This window comes from Bison bison, unplaced genomic scaffold, assembly GCF_000754665.1.
Source record: "Bison bison bison isolate TAMUID 2011002044 unplaced genomic scaffold, Bison_UMD1.0 scf7180017864487, whole genome shotgun sequence".
NCBI lineage: Eukaryota > Metazoa > Chordata > Mammalia > Artiodactyla > Bovidae > Bison > Bison bison.
In genome coordinates this window covers 11,165,956-11,173,491 of record NW_011495047.1, presented here as the reverse complement: position 1 = coordinate 11,173,491, position 7,536 = coordinate 11,165,956, and the positions used below count along the sequence as shown (strand labels likewise).

At 48.7% G+C, this 7,536-nt stretch overlaps 1 protein-coding gene across 1 annotated transcript in view; it reads left to right on the top strand.

The window, feature by feature from the left end:
- Positions 1-6,644: 6,644 nt before the first annotated feature.
- The window catches only part of DAAM2 (dishevelled associated activator of morphogenesis 2), a 137,467-nt gene continuing 136,575 nt past the window's right edge, over positions 6,645-7,536 (top strand). Inside the window, 1 exon segment of the mRNA XM_010863222.1 lies at positions 6,645-6,715. The gene's annotated coding sequence lies outside the window, so the exon portion shown is untranslated.

Below are 7,536 nucleotides of genomic sequence, written 5' to 3'. Positions count from 1 at the left end.
CAGATCACACATTGTCTAGGGGGAGCAGGAAGGAATTCCACCCCCTTTCTCAGCCGCTGAAGTACTTTGCATACTGGGCCATATCCCGTCCCACATCTGGCCAGGTGTGGAGCCTGTCTGGCCTCTGCTGGGGATGGGAATAGGGGCACATACCGCATTAGACGCACGCATGGCCTGCCTTGCTGTGGGGGTGGATGGCTGCCGCCACGATGTCCCTGGATTGTGTGTCTTGTGGTTAAACACTTAGGGTTCTGACGTAGGCAAGGCAGCAGAGCCGACCCTCAAAGCCGCTGCAAACAACCTGAGCAGGCTTCTCAAAAATGCTGTCCTGCGTCTTCGGAAGGAGACGGCTTTTATGGGCCCAATTTTCCAATCGCTGCCTATTTGGTGTGGTCATGTCCGAGCCAGGGGAGGTTTCTTAACTCCAGGCAAAGATATTTGCAGAGAGCTAGATGCCAGGAACCTGGTGAATTGTACATTAATGTTAAGTGCATTCTTGGTATTAACTAACAGAAGAGCTGTGTGTGGTGGTGGTGGGGGCGGGGGGAGGATGGAGATGGAAAAGGGCAAAGAGAGGAAGAGGCTTGTAAGAATAATGGCCATCTGTAATTACAAACATTCTGCAATTCAATCCTCACTCCGGCACCGTGGGCTTGATCCTCCTATTATTCCATATTTTTCCAGAGAAACTAAATGATGCTCTTAATTAGCTGTAAGATCTTGAACTGGGGTTAGAAACCAGGCTTTTACTGATGCCATATTCTGAGGCCATTCTACAACCCCACACCATGATGAGAACCTAAAACATCTTTCAGGCAGTTCATGTCCTAATTTCATGTCCTTTCCAGGAAGAAATTGTGGAAACTGACCTTCCTTCTTTAGTTGTAGTCTTAGAAGTTACTGTTGGCTGAGTGCTAAATTTAAAATGGATAACCAGCAAGGACCACTGTATAGCACGTGAAACTCTGCTCAGTGTTACATGGCAGCCTGGATGGGAGAGGAGTTTAGGGGAGAATGGGTACATGTATATGCACGGCTGAGCCCCTTTGCGGTTCACCTGAAACTATCAAAACAATTATTTGTTAATCGGCTATACCCCAGTACAAAATAAAAAGTTTGAAAAAAAAAAAAAGAAGTTACTGTTGGATAGTGGAAGTTCAGGAGGCTGGTTCTAATCAATGGAGATTATACCCCTAAACATACGTGAAAGAAACAGAATGGTCCGTGATCAAAACGCCGGATGTGTTATATATCTGTGCTGGACTGGGCCCAGTGTACCACAGCTTTCTTCTGCCCTCTCGGCATTACCAACGCCCTTGAGACAGAGTTTGGCATTTTCCTGAGCAGAGCCTCCGGTCTAAAGGTGGATTCTGATGGCCTCAGGGCTGGGATGACAGGGACCTCACAACTCTGAGGTTCCTCTTTCTCCCCAGTCTTAGAAGAACTCACTGGAGTAGAGACTTTCGACCCATTTGCCTCGTTTAACCTTGTCAACAGTCCTTTAGGGATGGAATGTTCTTCATCCCATGTTATTGTTGAGAAACTGTATTAGTCAAGGTTCTCTGGATAAACAGACCCAATGGTGGGGGGTGGTTGGGTGTGTGTGTGTGTGTGTGTGTGTATGTGTATGTGTGTGTGTAGATAGATAGACAGGTAGATTTTTAGGAATTGGCTCATTTAATTGTGGGAGGCTGGCAGGCTGGAGATCCAGGGAAGAGTTGCAGTTCAGGTCTGATACGTCATCCGCTGGGAGAATCCTGGAAGTCGCCCTTTGTTCTATTATGACCTTCAGATGACTGAATGAGGCCCACCTACATTATAGAGGTTCCCCAATTTAAATGTTAATCTCATCCAAAAAACACCCTTATGAAAACATCCAGAATAATATTTGACCAAATACTTGGGTATGTGGCCCAGCCAAGTTGACATGTAAAATTAACCATCACAAGCACTAAGCTTCAGAAAGTTACCTGTCATAGGCAGCTCACAGAGCAGTGGGAGGCAAGGTGGGGATTTAATCAGGGTCTCTAATACCTGAGTTCTTATCACCATCTTCTTTAGCCTGTCAGTGTGAACTGGGGAAGGCGATTTTGTGCTGATTGGATGCTACTCATGGGGTTCTCACTGATCCTTTACAAGGTCTTTGCTGAGTGCTCCTGGGGCCTGTGTGGTACAGGACCAGGAGATCTGGCCCTGGAAAGTGGGCAAGGAGGGGCTTTTGTGATGCCTACTTCTCTCACGAGTTAGCTGGGCCTTGGAAGTGTACAGTTGGCTTTGGATGCAGGGACAAGCTTGCTGAATTGTTTGGGGGTCCCTTAGGAAGCAGGTGGAATTTTCTAGATGAGCAGTGTGCCACACAGAGCCATATTCCTGGGATATACAGGTGACTGACAGGTGAAGAAAGATGGGCCCCACCCCCGCCCTTGGGGCAGTCTTGAGCATAAGCGATTACCCTCCATCCTCCCTACATTAGGGTTCTGTGTGCAGTAGTAAACAGATGATCTTGGAAGGGCCCCTCCCACTTTATGGAGTCTTCAAGACTCAACAACCTCAAAAACAGACTCTTAGCATGCAGAGGATGTATTTTACAAGCTTCACCTGCTCCTCTTCCCAGTAGAACCTGAGTAAGCTTACCTGGGGAGGGATGGAGGTTTTTTTCCTCCTCTCCTCAGACCTGGCATATTCTGGTGCACAGCCTCATTCCCTTGATCCCATCCTCCTTATGCTTCCCACCTACCACCTCTAAGTCTCCAGCTCTATCTCAGTTCAGTTCAGGTCAGTTGCTCAGTCGTGTCCAACTCTTCGCAACCCTAAGCACGCCAGGCTTCCCTGTCTATCACCAACTCCCGGAGCTTGCTCAAACTCATGTCTGTGATGCCATCCAACCATCTCATCCTCTGTCGTCCCCTTCTCCTGCCTTCAATCTTTCCCAGCATCAGGGTCTTTTCCAATGAGTCAGCTCTCTGCATCAGGTGGCCAAAGTATCAGAGTTTCAGCTTCAGCATCAGTCCTTCCAATGAATATTCAGGACTGATTTCCTTTAGGATTGACCGGCCCTATCTCACCTCATCTTTAATCCCTTTCTGTCTCTCACTTTGCCTGGAAGAAGTTAATGAGGCTATTCTAAAAGGAGTTAATTCCAAAAGGAGTAAATTCTTTTTTTGACATTTTAATTTTATCAGACTTTTAATTTTATATTGGAGTCTAGCCAATTAACAATGTTGTGATGATTTCAGATGGAGAGCAAAGGGACTCAGCCATACATATACACATAAAAAGGAGTTAATGAGGCTATTTCTCATTAGGTCTGCCTCTTTATAGGGTCTGCTCCTGCTAACTTCCATTAATTCTGCTGTATTTCCTTATGGCTGGGGACAAGTAGATTGGCTTGTGGGGTGATCTTCAAGGGAGGATGATCACACCAAAGCTCTCGATCCTGGAAATGAGTCAGTCACAAAATCCTCTTATGCTTTAGTCACTTCTCTGCATCTTTTTTACAATAATAATTTAAAACATATACCAATTATTTACTACTCACCATATGCTGGGCAATATGGACAAAAACAGTTGGAAAAGCAGGGTTAAGATTGAGAGGAAAATGGTGGTTGGAATGTAGATTTGGGTGTCGAGACGATGGTTGACATTCCCAGACAGTCACGGAGCCTGTGGTAGAACTAACGAGAAAGGATGAAATTGCATGAGATGAGTTGGTGACCGGCAAGAGAAGGAAGGTGGCTGGCAGATCCCTGGGGAACATCCACAGTCGGGTGGATGGACTGGGAAGAGAAACTACACAAGGGAAGTTGTTGTGCTAAGATGTCCCTGAAAGAGGGGAGTGCTTCAAAAAAGGGGTGCTCTAAGCATCTCACAGGCCATGACCATGAAGATGCCAAGACTTGATTCAACTAAAAGGTCATGTGACCTTAGCAAGAGCAACTATGGGGATTCAGGGCAGGATATCAGAGGGTAGCTGGAAGGTGGTGGGGATTTGGGGAGACAATGGACTGGACTCAATTCCCCAAGTGGACTGTGGCACTTTCTAGTTCCAGAATTTACTTTCAGTCTCTTGCATCTTGGTTGAAATAGACTTAGTATGGATTAGGCATCTTCACTGGGCTTTGTGGTTGTATTATTTAAGGTGTTGCAGAAAATAGGCAGAATTGGAGTTAGAAGAACTAGGCTAGGGTTCAAGGGTCCCTTACTTTGTAGACTGTGTGATCTTGGGCAGGACATCTATTAAATCTGGCTTCTTTTCTTATATGAAAAATGGAGGTTATTGTGATACTTCTCCAAATTATGAAGTTTGCTGGGGAATATATGCAGATAGGCTTTGAAAACTATAAAGAGTGATGTCAGTATAAGGTTAAATAAGGAGGAAATGGCAACCCACTCCAGTATGCTTGCCTGGAGAATCCCATGGACATGGGAACCTGATGGGCTATAGTCCCCTCCTGTAGCTACAGGGGTCACAAAGAGTCGGGCACGGCAGAGTGACTAAGCACACATAAGGTTAAAAGGAATCATCGTACTTGTGAGCTAACGTTCAGGAATCATTCCAATATTGTATTTTGGTGGACTGATGGAAATGTGTCAGGTAAGATAATGTTTGGCTGTAAAAAAACATAAGATGACTATTATAACAGGAACACATAGGAGTTTCTTTTTCTCACCTGACAAGAAGTCAGGGGAAAATCCAGCCACTTACGGATGTCATCGAGGGCCCCAGTTCCTTTTGCCTTCCCGCTCCACCATTCTTAAGTGAGTGGTTTTTGTACTCAAGGTTGCAAGATGGTTGCTGTATCTCCAGATATCATATTTACATCCTAAGAGAGAAGAAATGGAGGAAGGAGAAATAGGGGCTGTCAAGGGGTTGAAGGGGCATGCCATCTGAATCTGACTTTTTCTTAAAGAATATTTGTGGAAACTGACCCCTGCCTTCTGCATGCCAACCTCACTGGATGGAAATGGGTTTCACAGCTATCTCTAGTTACAAGGGTGTCTGGAATGGTAACTCTTGTAGACCTCCAGTTTCTTTAGTTGAGGAAGGCAAGGGAGAAGGGATTTTGGAAGCCAATGTGCAGTGTCCACCACAAAGCCAAGTTCACCTTGGAACCCTGATGGGAGGAAGGGGATGGAGAGATGTTGCTGTGGGGTATGATGCTCAGGAGGGCAGCCAGACAGTGACCAAACAGCAGGGCTCTGAGTTCTCTGTGGCTTGGACCAAAACATCTTGGCTGTCTCCCACCAAGAGGCCCAGTCCCAAGACTTGGCTCCTTCTGGCAATCAGCCCTCACCAGCTGCTGCCAAAGGGGTAAACACATTCCAAGTCCTTGAGTCCCTGCTGCACTGTAACTGTGCTTAAGACACACCCCCACCTTTACCCCATCTGGGCTAACAGAATGCTCGCTAGAGCTGTGTTGTTTTAGTGATGACTTGTGGTTGTCCTCCTTCTCCTTAATGGGGAGTTGAATACCTACACACTTATGTTATCCCACTGAACAAGCGATTTGCATCCCGTGCATCTCATTTTTCAGTTCATTCTCCAAACCGTGGGCACCAAGCAGGATAAGGCATTACGCTCTCTTTTCTTCTCTACTCTGGAAAGATGGCCATTAAACCAAGCCATGTCCTCAAACCTCTTCGGCTAGGCAGAGAAATAGACAACCATTAGAATCCAGAATCCAGACCTGAACAGCCAGAAGACGCCACCTGGCTCATCACCCAGTGTGGGCTCCATCTGCTTGCTCACTCCTGGGAGAGTGAAACAACCCAGACTCCATCCTGATGAAGGTGCCAGTCATGGAGGAGACTGTTTCTTGACTAAGGCCACTTCCGTCCAGACAAGGAGATGGATCACAATCACATTTAAGAAAAAAAAAAATTAAAAGCCATTTTATAAAGTATGAATAAGGACTATTATAAATGGCTCAAACTCTATATGTAAGCAATGAAGTAAGATGAATTGACTGGTAATGAGTTGGAAAAGCTATACAAGGGCAGGGAGTGTGGAACATAATTTAATAAAAATAAACTTTTTTTTTTTTTTTTTTACGCACCCACTCCCAAAGAAGAAATGGAAAAGTTGTTAGGGTGTGGACCAGGGCTTCTAATTAGCTGTTCTGTTCTTCCTGATTTATCTCCTTTCTTGCCCTAGCACCTTCCTGGGATTTAGTGTCCCGTGAAGGGACTTGGTGGAAGGGCAGGGCTCCCCCGTCCGGAGCACCTGATCTCCCAACCCGCTCGGACCAGGAGAGAAACGAGGAGAAACCCACCGCCTCAGGTCACCACTCCTGCCTCCTTGACCCCTTCTCTGTTTCCAAAACAGAGGAAGCCCTGAGAAGGCTCTTTGCCAGAGTTGGAAAACAGCTACCCTCATTGTCTGCCTCGCCCTGCCGGCTGCATTCTCCTCCCTCCCTCCGCTGCTTTCTGTCTGAAAGTGTGAAAATTACAAATCCCAAGGAACTGCAATCAGAACTCTACCTAGGGAAAATGCAGAGTATCCTGGCCATAAATATCCCGCTCCAAGACGCCTGACGTCAGAGCTGGGCGGGCGGGCGGGACGCGAGGCCGGCCCAGGGGGAGCGGCGAAGGTCTCGGTCGGGAGACTGCGAGCTACGGCTACGGCTAAGCGCGGAGCGGGCGCGGCGGGCGGCGGCGAGCGCGCAGCCGGGCGCGGGGCTGGCGGGAGCCGAGGACGCGCCATGGGCGGCCCGGGGTGAGTACGGCCGCTCCGCTCTCCTCCCCGCTTCGCATCCGGGAGGCCAGGGGACCGCGGAGGCTTTCCGGGCCACTTCCCCACTTCTCTCCTCCTCTACTTTTCTTTCCGAGGCTGAAAGGGGATTTGGCGAGGCAACGGCTCCGCCGGCTGCCTGTTTTTTTGTGTCTCCGAAGTGCTTTGCAGGAGCCGCCGAGAATCCCTGAGCGGGGTTCCGGGGGGGCTGGGGGCGGTGGGCTGCGAGCGCGTCGGTGCCGGTGGGTGTGATGTGCGTGTCGGGTCTGTCTGGATGGGCACATCTGGACACAGGAAATGTCTTCGGAAAACTTAAAAAAAAAAATATTTATGGCTTTGAAATCCGATTCCTTCTTGTCATAAGTGGACAGACAGAGCCGGTGACCCCCAAACGGACAACTTTTTGGTGGTGGCTTTTCCCTGTTCGCTTGTGTCTGCCTTTGGGTGATTTAACTCTTCACACGCCCCCAGCTCCCACTTGCAAGCCTGGCCCCTGGCCAGCAGGCTAGGCTGGGGGAGAGGGGAGCTTCTTGCTCTCAGAAGCAGCGGGACCTGGGAGAGGGAAGGAGCGTCCCAGGAAAGGCGTCCTGTGTTGGGATCCCAGCACCTGCGGCTGCCGCCCGTCCGTCCGCCTGCTGGGGCCCTGACAGCGCGGGGCAATGGGGCTTTGACTTAACCCGAACGAAGGAGCTGGGCTGGAGGCAGGTAACTGCAAGGGGGAGGAGAAGAAGGAGGTGGTGGGCAGGACTGAGACTCTGTGTCCAGCCGTGCCGGAGAGTGGAGTGGATGTGTTTGCCACATGTGCC